Source organism: Mustela putorius, unplaced genomic scaffold (genome assembly GCF_011764305.1).
Source record: "Mustela putorius furo isolate JIRA1106 unplaced genomic scaffold, ASM1176430v1.1 tig00000407_pilon_pilon_pilon, whole genome shotgun sequence".
In the NCBI taxonomy this organism is placed as follows: domain Eukaryota; kingdom Metazoa; phylum Chordata; class Mammalia; order Carnivora; family Mustelidae; genus Mustela; species Mustela putorius.
Window position 1 is genome coordinate 1,493,282 of NW_025421373.1, and position 20,776 is coordinate 1,514,057.

The following is a 20,776-nucleotide window of genomic DNA, read 5'->3' on the forward strand; positions in this document are numbered from 1 at the left end:
AAACATCAGTTCCATAGAAAACAATATCATAGAGGACAGCTGTGTTTCAGTTACTGTGTAATAACCAAGATCTTTGAGAAGGTACAGTTAACAAATCAAAATTAAGGGTAAAACCATGGAATAGAGTGACTAACACCAAACAGAGGAAAAGATCTTTGAAACTGAGTGAGTGTGACCTTGGATGGATTATGTGTTTACATGGTTGTCAAAGGAAAGGATGATGGTTAGAAAAATAAGAAAAGATGAGTAACTGGTGGTCCCAGGTTGTTGGGGGGGGCGGATGGTGGTGCTGCTGGGCTATATGCTGTGAGGGAGTGTGGAAGCCTCCTGCTGCCAGAGGAGCCCGTTGGCCACAGTAAGCATTAATAATGTATTTCTCCTTTGAGTGGACCAACAGTGTCCTCCAGTTCCTAGGACTCTATAAGAAATACGGAAAACTTGTATTCTTGGGTTTGGACGATGTAGACAAAACCACTCTTCTACACATGCTCAACAGTGACTGATTGCGCCAATATGTTTCAACATTAGATCCAATATCAGACAGGTGACAGTTGCTGGAAAGACTTTTATAACTTTTGATGTTGGCAGTCATGAGCAAGCAAGTCAGGTTTGGAAAAATTACCTCCCAGCAATCAGTAGGATTGTCTTTCCGGTGGATTGTACAGATCATCCTCACCTCATGGAAACCACACTTGAGCTAAATGCTTTAATGACTAATGAAACAATACCAATGTGCCAATCCTTATCTTGGATAACAAAAGCAACAGAACAGGTGTAATCAGTGAAGAAAAGCTCCATGAGATATTTAGGCTTTTTGGATAGACCACAGGAAGGGTATTGTGACCTGGAAGGAGCTGACTCCCTGCCCCATGGAAGTGTTACTTGCAGAGTGCTCAAGAGGCAAGGCTATGGCAAGGGCTTCCACTGGCTTTCCAGTGTTTGGACAGTGAAAGCAAAAGAGTTTTACTTCTCTGGACTGACCCTAAAAAAAAAAAAAAAATTAAAAAAAGCAAAGAAAAAGAAAAAAGAAGAGGACAAAATAAGAAAAGAAAGGACGACTATGAAAAATAAGTTAAAACTCTGAAATAATGAGGGGAATTACCTGGGATTAATAAGTGACAGAGGAATGCAGATTTTAACCTCTGTTGTACAACCACAATTTCCAAAGATTTTATTGTTATTATTAGATATTGTTATTGAAACAAAACTTATGCATACTAGAATTATTTTACAACAGCTTTTTCATTCTCAGGTTCTCTGACTCATTTCTGGTTGGTTAATTTTACCTTCTCTTAGATTTTTTAGATTTTGTCTATTTTTCAAAAGTATCTATAAAAAATTGAATTATAGATAGGCAGTTATTTTCTTTCAGATCATTAGAAATATTTTTTTTGATCTAAATTCTTGTTACCATGGTTGCTGTGGAAAGTTAATAGTCAATTTAATTCTTCCTTCTACAAAAAGTAATCAACTTTTGTTCCCCACACCCACCTATTTCCATTCCACTAGCTGTTGTATTCTGGAGTTTTATTATGATGTGTCTAAGAATGAATTTATTTTTATTTATTCCACTTTGGATTTGCTGGCTTCTTAGAATTCAGAGCTTGTGTCTTCCATCAATTTTGGAAAATCCTCAGACATTGTCTTTATAAAAGACATTCTGGCTCCAACCTACCTCTTGACTTATAGAGTTCCAATTAAATATTTGTTAGATCATTGCTCTACCCTCTATAACTCTTTTTCTTTTTTTTAAGATTTTTTTATTCATTTGAGAGAGAGAGAGAGAGCACGTGCGTGAGAGCACAATCAGGGTGGAGGGTAGATGAAGAAGAAGAAGCAGCGCAGCGCAGAGAGCCTGATTCAGGGCTTGATCCCAGGACCCTGGAATCATGACTTGAGCTGAGGGCAGAAACTTAACCGCCTGAGCCACCCAGGCCCCCCAACTCTATAACTCTTATTTAGCTTTTTGTACTTTAGGTTTTTATGTTCTTCCATACTGCAATGTGACAATATTTACTTTTCAAATTTTTTCTCTCTAGCTGAATTTAATTTGCTGTTAAAATCGTTTTTTAAATTAGGTTATTATTTCATTTGTAGATCTTAATTTTTTTAATATAATTTTTTATTTTTTATAAACATATATTTTTATCCCCAGGGGTACAGGTCTGTGAATCACCAGGTTTACATACTTCACAGCACTCACCAAAGCACATACCCTCCCCAATGTCCATAATACCACCCCCTTCTCCCAAACCCCCTCCCCCCAGCAACCCTCAGTTTGTTTTGTGAGATGAAGAGTCACTTATGGTTTGTCTCCCTCCCAATCCCATCTTCTTTCATTTATTCTTCTCGTACCCACTTAAGCCCCCATGTTGCAACACCACTTCCTCATATCAGGGAGATCATATGATAGTTGTCTTTCTCCACCTGACTTATTTCGCTAAGCATGATACGCTCTAGTTCCATCCATGTTGTCGCAAATGGCAAGATTTCATTTCTTTTGATGGCTGCATAGTATTCCATTGTGTATATATACCACATCTTCTTGATCCATTCATCTGTTGATGGACATCTAGGTTCTTTCCATAGTTTGGCTATTGTGGACATTGCTGCTATAAACATTCGAGTACACGTGCCCCTTTGGATCACTACGTTTGTATCTTTAGGGTAAATACCCAATAGTGCAATTGCTGGGTCATAGGGCAGTTCTATTTTCAACATTTTGAGGAACCTCCATGCTGTTTTCCAGAGAGGTTGCACCAGCTTGCATTCCCACCAACAGTGTAGGAGGGTTCCCCTTTCTCCGCATCCTCGCCAGCATCTGTCATTTCCTGACTTGTTGATTTTAGCCATTCTGACTGGTGTGAGGTGATATCGCATTGTGGTTTTGATTTGTATTTCCCTGATGCCGAGTGATATGGAGCACTTTTTCATGTGTCTGTTGGCCATCTGGATGTCTTCTTTGCAGAAATGTCTGTTCATGTCCTCTGCCCATTTCTTGATTGGATTATTTGTTCTTTGGGTGTTGAGTTTGCTAAGTTCTTTATAGATTCTGGACACTAGTCCTTTATCTGATATGTCGTTTTCAAATATCTTCTCCCATTCTGTCATTTGTAGATCTTATTTTATGTTTTAAAGATTATTTATTTATTTGTCAGAGAGAGAGAGAAAGAGCACAAAAGCAGAGAGAGAAGCAGGCTACCTGCTGAAGAAGGAGCCCAGTTAGGTGACAGGATCCCAGGACCCTGAGATTGTGACCTGAGCCAAAGACAGACCATTAACTGATTGAGTTACCCAGGTGTCCCTATAGATCTTACTTTAATTTAGGTTTTCTAGGTTTAGTCTTTTTCCTTCTGTTTTATATTTTTGTTCTTTAGTGAATCTCTTTCCCTGGCTATAGTTTTAAGGCACTTAAAAAAATTGTAATTCCAGGGCACCTGGGTAGGTCAGTCAGTTAAGCTTCCCACTCTTGGTTTTGGCTCAGGTCATGATCTGAGGGTCCTGAGTTGGAGCCCCCTGGGGGCTCCCTATTCAGTGCAGAGTCTGCTTGTCCCTGTCCCTCTGCTCCTCCCTCCTTTCTCGCTCTCTCTCTCTAACATAGATACATGCATACATAAAATCTTCAAAAAAAAAATCCCAGTAAACATCATGTTTTATTGCCATTCCCATTCATGACACTTAGTTTCCATAGGAGTTAGATTAATATTAATTGTATCCTGGTTATACAATTACTAAAATTAAATGATCTTTTTTGCATTAATCTTAGAGTTAAGGTAAATGTGATTTCTTCCAGTGAGTCTCTGATAGGTTCTGTGAGGCACTATTGTTCTTATAAGTTATACAAAAAGTGAACTCAGAATAGATTATAGACCTAAATAAAAAATGTAAAACTATAAAACTTACAGAAATAAAAATAGGAGATATTGCTTTGGCTTTAAGTTTGATGATGAGTTTTACATACAACACAAAAGTACAGTATATTAAAAATTAATAAATTATACTTTGTTAACATTCTCATGAAACAAATAAGATTTGAACCATGGTTGGGGAGAAAATATTTACAAATCATGTATTTGATTAAAGACATTTTTCCTGGATATAAAAATAACATTTAAAAACCAATAATAAGAAAATAAACTACCCAGTACAAAAGTGGATGAATGATATCAATAGATACTTCATCAAAGATGATAGATCACAAATATGCATATATAAATTTCCTCAAACATCATTTGTCACTAGGGAGATATAAATTCAAACAGCAGTAAGATATATTTGTGCACTATAGAATGGTTCCAAAATCCAAAACAAACAAACAAACAAACAAAAGCCCCACAAAACTTGTTAATATAAAATCCTGGCAAGTATTATTCATGACTGGTTGAAATTAAAAATTGTACAGTCACTTTGAAAGAATCATTTGACAGTTTATTATAAAGTTAAACATAGATTTACAAGACAATGTAGCATTCATGCTCCTAGATAGTTAAGTGAAAACTTACTTTTGTACAAAACCCTGTATGTTCATGCTTAGGGAAACTTTATTGATTTATAATCACAAAGAACTGAAAGCAACCAAGATTTCTTTCCATAGATGAATGGATATGCAAACTATATTGCATATGTACAATGGACTATTTAGGGATAAAAATGGAACAGCTTATTCATTTATGCAATACCAATGATCTTGGTAGAGACAAGCAGTTTAAAGGGCTTCCACTCTGCCTTTTTGTCATTCTTTTATAAAATATCAGGAAAGCCATGTGAAGATTCTTCTGGATTCTAAGAATCTTCATTATTATGAACTCAAGAACCAAGGTAGTGACCGCATGTTGTGTCTGTACATTCATTGATAAGCTTGAAACAGCTGAATTAATTATGGTTTTCCATATACCCCTGCTCTACTAGAGCAGGGCATGATGGTGGTCTAGATCACCTCATATCATTCTTAGCTCAGGTGATGTTCCTATAGCTCTTGTAAGATGTAGAAATGCTCCTCTGTGTAGAAAAATCTCAGTCTTCCTCCTGTGGTCCTCCTTTACTCCCACACTACAAGCGTAGTACAGCCATCCTCAACAACACTTCCAACACCAGATATGTGTTTGTTTTGTTTTTCCTATAACAGGCAACTCTCTGTGACACCTATAATTTAACTCATTTCTGACATCATCTATCTGGAGATTGCATCAAATCCCACAAATCCCATCATTAAGGGTTCAGTCCCACAAGACTGCCAATCTCCCCGCTTCAGATGTCAGTCACAAGTCCAGGCTGTGATTTGTGCTTCTGACCAACCAGAGGTTCCCACAACCCCACCTTGGGCTTGATTAATTTGCTAGAGCATCTCATAAAATTCAGGAAGAGTTTACTTACTGTTTACTTTTTTTTAATGAAAATATATGATAAAAGATACATGTGAACATCAGATGGAAGAGATGCATAAGGAAAGGTCTGTGGGATGGGACACAGAACTTCCATGCCCTCTCCAGGTGCTACATTCTTTCTGAACCTCCCTGTGTTCACCAGCCTTGAAGTTCTCCAAGCCCCATAGTGGGGCTGCAAATGGAGTTAAGATTTGATCATGCTTACATGATGATCCCTACGTAAAGACCCCAATACTATGCGTAACAATCCATCCCAGTGGATGAATCTTAGTAATTATAACACTGTAGCATGCCAGAGGTTATTAGAGCCAGTTACTACCACTGGTGGGATCCTTACTGCTACCTGATGAAATTCCTGACTCTTAAACCAGGATTGTGCTTTCTGGGGTCACTTCTAATAGTAATGTCCTAGTCAAAACTTATTGAAAGGAGACTCTCAGTCAAAGATTATGTTACAAGAAGTTTATTTAAAAGGTTGTTTCCAGGACTACCATGAGGTAGGAGAAGTGGAAAAGAAATAACAGAAAATTATTAATATTAGTCATGTAATTCTAGCTGGCTAATAACACAGATCTTACTTCCTAGGGACTTTCTGATATAGTGTATCGAATACACATCAGATTTGTTTCATAAATGGTGGGAAGGGAGAGTATTTACTCACCACCTCCAATCCCACACTGTTTGAGGGTCTATCCTTGGGTCTTAACTCTCTGGCATTTTATTGTAACAATAACATTTATATAAGAGAGCAAGTGTGAATATTAAATAAGGCATTTTTGCAAATAACTTATCAAAGTACTTATATAATAAGCTTCAGTAATATTAATTTTGCTGGCCACCTGGGTGGCTTAGTCATTATGAATCTGCCTTCTGCTCAGATCATGATCCCAGGGTCCTGGATGGAGCCTCACTGGGCTCCCTGCTGGGGCAGAAGCCTGCTTCTCCCTCTCCCACTCTCTCTGCTTGTGTTCCCTCTCTCACTGTCACTCTCTCTCTCTCTGTCAAATAAATAAATAAAATCTTTTAAAAAGTTATAATTTTACTCTTATTAAAATCATTTTCAAATATCAGACATTTGATAATGGTCTGTGTCAGAATATAAGCACTATGCATAACACTTTGTTCTTCAAATTATCTTACACAACATCAGAGAAGTGCTACTTGGTGGTATGTATTTATTTTCAAAGTTTATCACCAATGAATATTTAAAAATTAGAGTTCATTTTTCAAGTCCAAACTTATAAAACATACATGCTATGACTACATCTTTTAAAATTTAGTGTAGGTTTCAAACAACAAGAGGAGTACAGTATCTTTGAATCCTAAAACAGCAAATGACCTTTGTTTAACATCTCGTGTAAGGTTTTTTGCCTCTAGGCTTTATGACCCATTGAGAATAAGGTGGCCTTTTTAAAAATTTATTTACACAGATTTTGAGGAAAGCATTTTTAAAGTTTGTCTGAGTTAACATTCTTTATCTCAAAGCTATATCACATAAGCACTTCAAAACCTGGCCTTTTTGACCTCAGCCCTCCTTTTCTCAGAGCAGTCAAAATAGAACAATATCCACCTGTTTGAAACCCAACATTTCTAATCAGTCCATTATCCATTCTGAGTTGTCTCTTGGTCTGTGTATGTTCACATTTTTTCAGAGGCGTGGGGACAAAGTGGAGAAAAACAACTAATACAAAATAAATTAATATTTGAAGAGACTCTAGAAATTTCCAACTCCTTCTCTTTATGAATGAATAGATAAAAATGGAGACTAAGTACATATATAACAAAAATTCTCATCTTAGTGTAGATTAAATTATAGTTTTTAATGTGCATTCATTTTAATTGCTTTGTAGTATTTAAATCTAATATTTTAGAAATTCAAAGGATTTTAAAGCTAGGAAGTTTAGAATAATGTTACTGGTAACAATTGAAAGGTGTGTCTATATTGATTCAGGTAATTCTAAAATCACTATTTTGTATTATTTCAGTTTACAATTTTGTGAGAAAATTACCTCTTCCAATTTTCATATTTTACATATACATATTTATTTTGATGAGGATGGAATAATAAAGATTTACAGAAACAAATATTGTGGGGAAAATATAAAAGACTCGAATTCTTGGTGTAAATATTTCTGTTGTATTATGTCCTGTTCTTTGAAATGCATTTGCTAACATGCTAAATCTGATGTTCATTCTCAATAATGTCTGCAAAGTGAAATATTTTTTAAAAAAGAAAACAACATTTATCTTGTATTTGCGTGTGTTTTATTCACTTCTATAAAGTGCGGGGCTGGGGAAGGCAAGATGAAAAGGTATGATAGTGCTGAGTGGTGGAATTTGGCACAATAGCTCTCGAGTGTATAATACAGCCAACAGGGAGACTAAATGCATCAGGACGTATTTATATTGACAAAGGAGTCATTCTTTGTAGTGTTTAGAAGAAGGATTCTGCCATGACCCACATAACAAATTGCTGTTGTCTGACCTCATTGAAACAAGACCTTGGTGAAGTACATTCAGTGGAGCTGATGTAGTAGAGGTTCTCTTACCACAGCACTGCTGGAGGGCCACGATTATTCTGCCCCTCATTTCCTGGACTACTAAACACTTGATAAAGAGTCTTATCACCTTGATCCCAGAGCTCTTTTACTACGAGACTGAAAAGGAGAAGCTGTGTTACCACAGAGTGGCATGTTATTTTCTGAAGAGTTAAGACTACTGAATGAAAGAAAGAACTACAGAGTGAAGTAAAACCTTGTTTTTGTTGTAGCACATTCAGTCAGCAGTTTGCATTAAGAGTTGTTGTTGGTTTTTTTTGTTGTTGTTTTTTTTCCTCCTCACTTTGTATTCTGTTATCTTGTGCACTGGAGCAGCCAAAAGCAACCAGCTTCTAAAAGGCCTCCCCCTTCAATCATCTCACTTCCACTTCAGATGTACAGTTTATTAAAAAGAGAAGAGAAGAAGAAACGGAGGGTTATGGAGCAGACGAAGGTGGGGGGTTGGGTGGAACACTGGGTTCCATGCAACCATGGGGTTGCATGGAACACTGGGTGTGGTGCTAAAACAATGAATCTTGAACACCGGAAGAAAAATTAAATTAAGATGTTTAAAAGCAAAGGGAAGACATATATAGTTTGTTTTATAACACATTGCTATTTCTTATAGGTTATGTTTGTCTTAAAACCGCAGTGTTTTTCTTACAGTATACTTATGTATGGATTTTTGCCTATTAATATTCATTAAGGACTTATTAAGTAGACACTGTCATGTGATTGACTGCCCAGGAGCAGACACATTAGTAATGACTTTTCAGACATTTCCAGGGTTAAGAACAATATGATTGTAAAGATTTATTTTATATATATAATATTGACGTTTTAAAAATTTTTTCAAACTAAATAAACACAAGTCTGAAAAATTACAAAACAATTTTTCCAAAATGAAAATGTGAGAACGTTTAGTCCTCATTAAGTACTTCCTGTCACTACTGCTGAGCAGGCGGTTCTATATTCACTTAGAATAACTAAAGTAATCTTTGGTAATTTTTCTAATAGCCAATAAAGAACTGAATCTTACACACCACCAGACAGCTTAAAAGCTAAGCTCTTTAATTGTTGTTCTTAATGTTCCATTTAATATTTTATTGCTGAAAGCAGTCAGGAGGAAAGCACTGGTTTATAATTTTCATTTTGAAGTGTGTTTCGTGGATTTCATTCTTACTGAATTGATTTTGCGAGAAAGTTGTTTCAAGCACTTTGTCCAGAATACCTTAAATTAAATAACAATGTCGGGAAAAAATCCAGGCCGATTAGTCATGGGAGTTATCAAGACTAAAACACTGGTATCTGAAAAGCTCTTTCTCACCATTTTAACACCTTTAATGAAAGTGTGGAGAATATTGCAGTTTGGCTGTATTAGGGACTTTTGATAGGTGAGAAAAATTTATAAAACTGTATTTATGTTTTCTAAATATTTTTGAAAAAAAATTTTTTGGTTTAGATTAGGGAAATATATGTATATGGTCTCCCACCCACCTTTGAGTTTACAGCATGTTGTAGATTAATAAAATGTGGAAACAAGGAATGTGGAAACAAGGCACAAAAATAACTTAGAGATGGGTAGCAACTTCAGTCAACCTAGAGAAATAGAAATCAACCTGTGATTGACTGAATCATGTTCCCCTCAATATGCTGAGGCCTTAACCTCTAATGTGACTATATTTGGAAATAGGGCCTTTAAAGAGGTAGTTAAGGTTAAATAAGGTAATAAAGGGGGGGCCCAAGTCCAATCTGACTGATGTCTTTACAGGAAGAGGAAGAAACACCAGAGAGATACATGTACAAAGAAAGGGACATCTGAGGACACAGCAAGAAAGTGGCCATCTACAAGCCACGGAGATAAGATTTAAGAGAAACCCAATCTTCTGGAACTTTGATCTTAGACTTTCAGCCTCCAGAACTTTAAGAAAATAATTTCTGTTGTTTAAGTTACATAGTCTCTTGTATATTGTCATGGCAGGCTGAGCATACCAACACAATACCATGCCAAGGCAGAAAAATAGCTATTTTCTTTTCTTTTTTTTTTTTTTTAAGATTTTATTTATTAATTTGATAGAGAGAGATCACAAGCAGGCAGAGAGGCAGGCAGGGAGAGAGGAGGAAGCAGGCTCCCTGCTGAGCAGAGAGTCCGATGCGGGGCTCGATCCCAGGACCCTGAGATCATGACCCGAGCCGAAGGCAGCGGCTTAACCCACTGAGCCACCCAGGCGCCCCAAAATAGCTATTTTCCATAAAGATAATTTTTAATTTACTAAAGTATATGCATTTCAAAACACATTTATCCTAATTGTCTCTGATTGTGCTATTCAGAACTCTTTCATTAAATTTTAATAAAGATGTATCATTATAACAAGACATACTTACCTTACATAATTTTCACGGCATTTTAATTATGAGTAAGCTAGGTTGAAAAATATAAAAAGTATTGGAACTTAGAAAAATGTTGGGAAAAATATACTTCTGCCACTTTTTTGTGTGTGTTTCTAAATGAAAGATTCTATTACTTGCTATGTATTTAGCTTTTAGCTTAAAAAAAAAATGTGACTACCAACTTGCCTGCCAGTTTGCCATCTTCAAACTTGATTTTAGTTACCATCCAATAAACCAAGCGAACTAAGGAAGAGCTGAGTCTAATACCTTTCAAGAAAATTGCAATTTTTTTGTCCATTTGGTTTAGGAATAGCCATGCAAACTAGTTCTGAGTAGTGCTTCATGGATTAAAAACTGCTGAGATTCCTTGAGGGGTATTTTTTCATTGCAAAGAACAAATGCACAGGAAAAGTTACTCTTTCTCCCGCCACTCAGTGTGGTTGGGTAAGAGCATGATTAATGAAACTATGACACCCATGTGTGAACATGAATGGACAAACTTAAATGTGAACTCCACATGTAGTGAGGGACAGTGAAAATATAGAAAGAGACTGGCCCTAGATGGCATTATTGAGTTGCTGAAATAACTAACTGTGGAGCTGCCTGACCTCCGGATTTGGTATGATAGGAGAAAAACACAATCCTGAAATTAAACAATTTTTACTTATTTTTTTTCTGCCACTCATACCCAAAATGCACTAATAATTAACATGAATATATTCAAAATTTACTCTATAACAAGACTAGAATAATTTATTTGTATGTACTACCTTAATTAGTCAATCCAAAGTGCCTATAAAATATAAATTATTTTAGTCTTTCTCTTACAAATAAAGAGCATGGAAACCAAAGTTTAGAAAGTTAAGAAATAAAATACAGGCAAAAATCTAGTATAAACTCAAATGGTTCAAGCCATAGAGCTCTACTTTTTTTGTTATCAAAGTTATTCTTTGTATTCCTTTATTATTTAGATATTGTCATATAAGCCATTAGTTTGGTTTCTATACTTCTTAACTACTGATGATGAATGATTACAGGTAATTTAATCTGACAACATATTTGTATAATTTACTGCATAAATAGGCAATAAAATAAATAAATAAAACCCGTCCTCCTATCAGAAGATATTTAAAACTAAAATCAGACACAAGACAAATAAAATATATGGGCGCCTGGGTGGCTCAGTGGGTTAAAGCCTCTGCCTTCAGCTCAGGTCATGATCCCAGGGTCCTGGGATCGAACCCCGCATCGGGCTCTCTGCTCCTTGGAGAGCCTGCTTCCTCCTGTCTCTCTGCCTGTCTCTCTGCCTGCCTCTCTGCCTACTTGTCATCTCTGTCAAATAAATAAATAAAATCTTTAAAAAAAAAAAGACAAAATATAGAGTAGTATAAGTTAGTGAATATTATTATAAAATCGTCCAATTATATGCAAAATGTGACATGTGCCTGGAGGTGGGAAGAATTAATTCTAACCTTGATGGATAAAATGGTTAGATGTAGACGGAAACATTGAATGGTACTTTTGAAAAACATGTTTAAAGGCAAATTAGAATTTCACTTGCTGGTGAAAATAGAGTGAGTTCCATAAAGATTTACCCTCGCACCAGAAACAACTAAAAGAATGGGGAAAAAATATATGAAACATATCAAAAGTCAGGGAATGAAGCACAGCTAGCTATCCCTGTAAAACCAGGAACGAATGAGCTTTAGAAATGTCCCAGCTTACGGACTAGAAAAATTTTCTAGGATGCTGAACAATGGAGCCCAGAAATCTCCATCAGGTGATGGGACACGATTGAAGTCCATGCAAGCCAAGGCAGCTAAAGTAAACAAGACCAACGCCACAGAAGAGAGAGATGCACAGGCATCAGGGGTCTGCAGAGGGTTATTTTAATAGTCCTCAGGTATTCAGGGGAATGCGATCATTATGTGTATTTGAAGAAACTCTCTAAGGCAGAAAAAAGAACCAACTAAAATAATTACAGAAAACAGAATACACAGGGGACTAGGAATAATGCCAACAGCTAGAATATAAAACTTCATAATTCAGGTAATATCAGTCAGAGTACTAAAAAGGGCCTTGCCAAAGTAGTGCAGAAATACAGTTCTAGACAAATGACATTCTGGGTCTGACTAATAAATCTTAAAATCAAGAATTGGAAAGAACCAGTTGTTCTCAATAAGTCTATCCAAGTCCTAGGAAAAAAAATAATCGCAAGAATATTTATAGAAATGTAAAACTATCAATACAAAATAAAGTTAAAATTCAGTGTCTGCATCCAATTACAACTAACAGGATGCAAAGAAGCAGGGAAATAAAATCCATAACGAGGAGAAAAATCAATGAATTCAAACTGATCAGCAATAACACAGGTGACAAAATTAGTAGAGACATTCAAAGAGGCATTAGAACTTTATTTTATATATTTAGGAAGCTAAAGATGGGAGATATTTAGTAAATATATGGAAGATATAAAAAAAATACTTACTGTTGTACACTGCCTGAGATTAAAACAGATGAACACTGAAGAAAAACAGATTAGTGAATTTTAAGACATACTAATTTTGGAAGGTGATTCTTCATGGTTTCTCACATTATTGAATGTCCTTTGAGGTGAAGGCCTGATTGTCCTTTGTTCTGGACTATCTTTTCAAGGAAAATTCAGTGGTGAACGGATTTTGGAGATAGAGATAATGTTTCCCACTGGAGCAAATAATAAGTACAGTTGACACTTTAACAAATACAGGTTTGAACTTGGGTGACAGTGGCTCACTCCTTTTTTTAAATAATAGCATTATTAAGATAAATATACCCATTTAAAATGTATCATTCAATGGTATTTAGTATATTCAGTATTTTTAGTATTTGGATCACTCTTAAAAGAAAACCCCCAACCATTGGGGCTCCCTCCCTGTTGCCTCCATACCAGCTCTAAGGCACTAATCCACTTTCTGTCTGTATAGATTTGCCTATCTGGACAGTTAGATTAAATGGAATTATATATGTGCCGTCCTTTGTGATTGGCTTCTTTCACTTAGCATAATCCTTTCAGAATTCATCTTTGTTGTAGTATGACTAAGTAGTTCATTTCTCCTTATGTCTGAATAATATTCCATTTTATAGATAGATATTTTGCTTATCCATTCATCAGCTGATGGACTTTTGAGTTGTTTGTACTTTTTGACTATTAAGAATACTGCTGCTATAAACATTAGTGCACAAGGTTTAAGACAGTACAGTCATATGGAGGCTATCTCTGTATTTATGCTGGGACATTTGCAACCTCTTTAAGATGCATGTTTTCTAATATTTGCTGTGGGAATCTAACATGTCACACATGGTTTTCTCTCTATAGATTTAATAAACAAATTTTGTCCTTCAACTACTCTATTTAAATAAAAGCATACTGTCATTAATGATCTCTCTGTTAAGTAACTTAATCTAGTTAAAATATTTTTAAAATACACTTTAAAAAGAGCAAGCTGCATAAATTAAGAACTCCATTCACCACATATGTTGGCCAGAGAGGTACTGTAAGTTTTCATCCTAACCATTGTCTGGAGTGCTTCTATTAATGACATGGGACAGGTGATGAGAAGAAATATTGGTATAGGTATTCCACATTTTTTAGCAAAATAGAAGATACTGAATTTGGCATTTTCAGAATCCACTTTAAATATAACATATATTTAATGATTGCTGAATATAAAATGTAATTTCATGGGCTGGAGTATGAGTAAGATAAATGAAATATGGTCCCTGACCTCATACAGTATCAAGATACAGTGCAGCAAATAAGCAGGCATAAAGTGAGATAGCCAGTTGATTGAAGGGAGAAAGGAAGAAGTATGAGTATAGGTTGAATATGATAGTATTCAAATCTGTAATTATAAGCCTGATATTAAACCTAAAAAAGTACTTAGTATTCTGTATTTCCTAAACTCATTTGTCCATAAACCTTTATGGGGAAGGGTAATCTTTCATTATCAGTGTTTTTCAGAAATAAATGAAAATGCTAACAAGATATATACATTTATACATATATACATATATGCATATATACATACATATATAAATTTATATGTATGTTATTTCCCCTTATCCTTCTTTGATGATAACTCCTCTTCCTTCTCCCTTTCTTCTCTTTCTTCTTCTTTTTCTCTTGCTTCTCCTTTTCCTTCTTATTTAGTTTTTCCCAAGCAGTGTATTTCAAAGTAGAGTATATTCTTGTGTGAGAAGATAGAAGAGCACGTTGGATGAATGAAGCTATTTTAAATTCCATCCTGGAGACATGACCAATGCAGAAGAGTCCTTAGTGGCTTGGAAAAATCTTATAGGCTTTGAACACTTGGGTGGCCAGATAATTATTCAATACAATATATGGACAATTACCACATATAGTAAAGGCTGTGGATATTCACTTTAGAAAATACTGATGCATAAACGTCTTCACCAATAATGGATAACACAGACAGGGTGGAATATAAAAACATGACTTACCAGAATGATCACTCTCTTTAAAAAATTTCCAATTACTCTTTTTTCTAAGCATGTTGGCCAGAATCTCTATGAATTGCAAGGATTGTGTGTTCTTTTGGAACAACAGCATGAGGTGGGACAACTCCCTCTACCTAAAGAATATTTTAGAATTTTCTGAGCTGTTTTAGATTACTATCATTTGGAGAGTGCAGTATTGCTAGACACATTGCAATGATCATGGCTGACTATCTTAAAAAGGATCATTAATCATGTGTGTGAAATGTTGCTTACTAAGACTCGAAAATAACAATAATTAATATGTAAAAGTCAAGTATTTTTGCACAATTTGAATTTTCCAAGAATGAAACTAAAATCAAGGGTAGCTTATACAGTTGATCCTTGAACAATATGAGTTGGGACTGTGCACATCCACTGTGAATGGATTTTTTAATAAATACAGTATAGTGTACAGATAAGGGCTTTCTTAATAGGATTTTCTTAGTAACATTTTCTTTTCTCTAGCTTACTTTATTGTAAGAATATAGTATATAATACATATAACTTAAAATAGTGTTAATTAACTATTTATGCTATCAGTAAAGCTTCCAGTCAGTACTAGGCTATTAGTTAAGTTTTCGAGGATTTAAGTTGTATGTGGATTTTTGACTGCTCAGGGAGTTGGCCCCCTAATCCCCACATTGTTTAAAAATCAATTATATATGTTCTTTGGGTGTTGAGTTTGCTAAGTTCTTTATAGATTCTGGACACTAGTCCTTTATCTGATATGTCATTTGCAAATATCTTCTCCCATTCTGTCAGTTGAGAAATGGGCAGAGGACATGAACAGACATTTCTGCAAAGAAGACATCCAGATGGCCAACAGACACATGAAAAAGTGCTCCATATCACTCGGCATCAGGGAAATACAAATCAAAACCACAATGCGATATCACCTCACACCAGTCAGAATGGCTAAAATCAACAAGTCAGGAAATGACAGATGCTGGCGAGGATGCGGAGAAAGGGGAACCCTCCTACACTGTTGGTGGGAATGCAAGCTGGTGCAACCTCTCTGGAAAACAGCATGGAGGTTCCTCAAAATGTTGAAAATAGAACTGCCCTATGACCCAGCAATTGCACTATTGGGTATTTACCCTAAAGATACAAACGTAGTGATCCAAAGGGGCACGTGTACTCGAATGTTTATAGCAGCAATGTCCACAATAGCCAAACTATGGAAAGAACCTAGATGTCCATCAACAGATGAATGGATCAAGAAGATGTGGTATATATACACAATGGAATACTATGCAGCCATCAAAAGAAATGAAATCTTGCCATTTGCGACAACATGGATGGAACTAGAGCGTATCATGCTTAGCGAAATAAGTCAGGTGGAGAAAGACAACTATCATATGATCTCCCTGATATGAGGAAGTGGTGTTGCAACATGGGGGCTTAAGTGGGTACGAGAAGAATAAATGAAAGAAGATGGGATTGGGAGGGAGACAAACCATAAGTGACTCTTCATCTCACAAAACAAACTGAGGGTTGCTGGGGGGAGGGGGTTTGGGAGAAGGGGGTGGTATTATGGACATTGGGGAGGGTATGTGTTTTGGTGAGTGCTGTGAAGTGTGTAAACCTGGTGATTCACAGACCTGTACCCCTGGGGATAAAAATATATGTTTATAAAAAATAAAAAATTATATTAAAAAAAAAAGAAAAAAAATCAATTATATATTTACTGCCCTTTCTAAAAGATTTGAGTTTCTTAACCTTCTATAATGTATTCCCCTGTGTGTGCAGTCTTTCCTTTTCTATGTTACCCTTAAAGTATTGGGGCCTGGGAAACCAGTAAAAATGCTGTTACATGGGCCACTGCTATTTCTGTTAAAATAAAGATTTTTTTTGTTCTTAAAACAGGAGTCTTGTGTTTTCCACCACGATCATTATAGTGTGACAGGTTAAATTGTAAACTTGCAAGTGGAGTAAAATTTCACACCTCTCACAGTTTTTGGTCGTTATAGTGCTGAAGATAAGAAGTCAAGAGGCTGAAAGAAACATAAATTTCCAAAACAGGAAGGAAAGGGTCCTTGGAGAGCAGTCATTGCTATTTGAAGAGAATTCGTGGAAATTGACAGTAAACATGTTAATCAAATAGTATGATTAGCAAATAGTACTGCCTATTAATAAGGAGGGATTGGAGAGGTAGTTACAGATTGAGTACTGGGAAGATGTTTAAGGAACTGATCTTCAGGTCAGTGGACTTCCTTGCTAGTCTGGTGTGCTGCCTCAGGCCCAACTTTTCATAACTTATACAAGATTCATCATGAATGGGCAGAGGTTTTTTCTTCCTTTCAGTATTTCAGTCAGTTTCAGAGAAAGATCTACACTCACTAAATGTGAAAGGAAGAAAACTTGTGGTCACTATAGGTGGAAACCAGGTTCTTCATTAGAAATTTGGGTAGTTCACTTGAGAAATAAAGAGGCAGAGAGTGTAATGCCTATTAAAGAAGAAAGGGTCATCTTACTATTCAACCCCTTCCATATTCCATCCTGCCACTACAGATCTATTGTTGTTCCAAGAGATAGATGATACCAGAACTTCTTACATTCAATACTGATTCCTATAATGCAATTTTGTCCCTCTGAACAAACTTTCCTTGACACAGATAATACTTCTGTGGGAAACTATGGATAAGAAATTGACTAGTATTCAGTTGCTTACTGCCCCAAAATGAGTTTTCAGTGCTAATGAAGATGACTCACTGGAGAATGAGAAACTGACCCAATGGAATATAGAAAAATCTTTGTATTTATTCCTACTGCTCTGGAAAATTCACCTAGCTTTTAGATGAAGAAATAATTCTGAAGTGTTTATAAATTTGATGAAAGCCATAAACTCATATAGCTAAGAAGCTCTTTGAAACCAAAGTATGAGAAGCGTTAAATGATTACATAATCAAATTGCGTAAAAACAGTAACAAAAGGAAAGTATTTACAGCAGCTACTGAGAAAGACACATTGGATACTAAGGAACAAAAAGGGATAACACCAGATTTTTCACTGAAAGCAGTATAAGATATAAGACTTATGTGCTTAAGCATATTCTATTGAACAAATGCTTAAAATATTGAAGAAAAAAAACAATTTTGAATGCATTACCCAGGAAAAATACTTTCAAAAAAATGTGAAATAAATACCTTCACACATACAAAGACCAAAAGCTTTTATCGCCACTAGACTTCAGCTTCCAGAAATAAAGAATTTCCACATTCATATGGAGTATTATGCTTGTCATACTTGATGGAAGTCTGGATCCGTACAAAAGAATGGAGAGCACTGGAAAATCTTAAGACATAGATAAATATAAAAGTTGTTTTTTGTTTTTTTTTTTTTTAAAGATTTTATTTGTCTATTTGACAGAGAGAGAGAGAGCACACACAAGCAGGGAGTATGGCAGGTAGAGGGAGAAGCAGGCTCTCCACTAAGCAGGGAGCCCCATGTGGGGTTCCATCCCAGGACCCTTGGGATCATGATGTGAGCTGAAAGCAGAGGCTTAACCCACTGAGCCACCCCCAATATAAAGGTTTTTTGTTTGTTTGTTTTTAGATTTTATTTATTTATTTGACAGAGATCACAAGTAGGCCGGGCGGCAGGGAGAGATAGAAAGGAAGGGAAGCAGGCTCCCCACTGAGTAGAGAGCCTGATGTGGGGCTTGATCCCAGGACCCTGGGATCATGATCTGAGCCAAAGGCAGAGGCTTTAACCCACTGAGCTACCCAGGCACCCCTCAATATAAAGGTTTTAAAATTTAATATTTTTAAGAAACAATAAACTAATTAAATAAAAGTGATAATCTTGCATATATATTGGTTAAATATGTTAAAAAAAGAAAGGAGAAATAATTGTGTAGTATTTTAAGTTTCTTATATATGCACAGTTGTATATATCACTTAAAATTAGACTGAGATAAAATAGTGATAATTCTATAAATACCCACAAAATAATATGAAATAATAATAGTTAACAATCCTCCAAGAAAAAAATAAATTGAGATCACGCAAAATATCTATTTCTTCCAAAACAGAAAAGAAAAAAGTACAAAAACATATTGGACAAATAGAAATCAAAGAGCAAGGTAGTAGATTTAAAACCAATTCTTTCAATTGTCATTAAATATAAATGGTATATACATGCTATTAAAAGGAAGAGATTGTCAGATTGGATAAGAATGTAATATCAACTGTACATTATCTACATAAGCTTATCATATAAAGATTCAAAAATTAAAATAAAAGATGGAAGAAAAATTTACCTTGCTAATACTAACAGAAAAAGATGGAGTGGCTTTAATAATATCAGAGAAAGTATATTTAGGAGCAGAATATTACAAACTATGATGAAAGTCATTTCATAATGACCAGGGGTCAATTCATTTGAGACCATTGAAGAGCAAGTTTAATACTTCAAGGGCAAATATCAGCTTCTTTACTTTAGTAAAACATGATTAAATAGGCTCTATATGTCCTTCCCAAACCTATGAAGACTATAGGTGTGTGATCAATATTTAGAATTCAAAGACCTATACATAGATCCTATAAAATAATAAGAAAGTCTGAGCTTGTAAGGGTAAGAAAAGCAAAGTTAGCCATTAAAAGAAAAAAAAATAGTTGCTAGATTTAATCCTTCTGTAAATACCTGTATCACTAATATTACTATTCATTATTTGTGGTCAACTATCATCTGATCATATTAAAAGTAAAAGAAGGCTTTTATTTGACATGAGCTATAGAGAGGAAATCATGTCATTGGAAGTCTGATCAAATCATTTAAGTGATTATTTTGTCCAGGTCAAGTTAATGAGTTCATTTCTACTAAAAATAAGTTAGCATAGTCATGTTCTTGGAAATCAGTTTTCTTCCTAACACTGGCTCTCAAATTACTGAATTTGTCACAAGGGCAAATATTTGGATTAAACCTTGAGAATTTAATCTATACTAGTTATTGGAAAAGTAAGATAGCCACATTCTTCATAGGATTTGTCTTTACAGAGACCAGAAACAATGCTTTAAAATATGTATAATAAACATTATGAATTACTTGATTAGCAATAAAGTAATTGATTATGGCTTAGAGTTGTTTTTGTCAATTGTTTTCTAATTTGTAATATATAACCATGATATATAAGGAAGGGAAAATTCTAGAATATTGAAATAACAGTAAAAGATGCTCTTGGGGTTTAGCTAGCTTATGGTAGTAGAAAAACAATCTTAAAACTCCAGTGCTTTCATCACTAAATAATTCTTGCACATTTCACAAGAGGGTTTCTGCTTAATTAATTATGCCTCTTCTAGACTCTGCTGGGCTTTGTGAGCTCACCTGAGTTAAGCTTGCTCTGGCACAATATTATCTTATCTTTTCATGATATGAGATATAAGAAATGTCACAACTTCATAAATGTTATATCAGATCAGGGTATCTATAAATAAGTTCTGAGAATTCTTAGTCTCAAAGTTGTTGCTCAAATATCACTAATTATAATTATTCTCAATTGCAGAAAACATTGAAACATTCATTTCTTCTATTACTGTGGTTCTCAGCTGGGAAGAGAATGATTTTGCCAAGCTCCCGAGGGGACACTTGACAATATCTGGAAAAAATTTTGGTTGCCATAACATGTGGGTGGTGAGGGGTACTGTCATGGAAGGATGTAGCTAAATATCCTACAGTGCAACAGGGAAACCCCCAACAAAAAAGAATTATCTGGACTTGAGTGACACTGTTGTCCAGGTTGAGAAACCCTGACAGATTGACACCCCTTATGTGACTTCTGCTATTTAACCATATTATTTCCTTGTTTGTGTTCAACTAGGCATTGATGTTTTTTCTATGTCCTTCTAGCCATTTCATTCCTTAGTCTTTGATCCACATCATACATTTCTTCAGCACATTGATGGGTTCTGCTATTTAATTTTAACATAA

The 20,776-nt window shown here is 35.3% G+C and overlaps 1 pseudogene; it reads left to right on the forward strand.

Moving 5' to 3' along the window:
* Window positions 1-368: 368 nt before the first annotated feature.
* LOC101675750 overlaps window positions 369-20,776 on the forward strand; it is a 56,906-nt pseudogene continuing 36,498 nt past the window's right edge.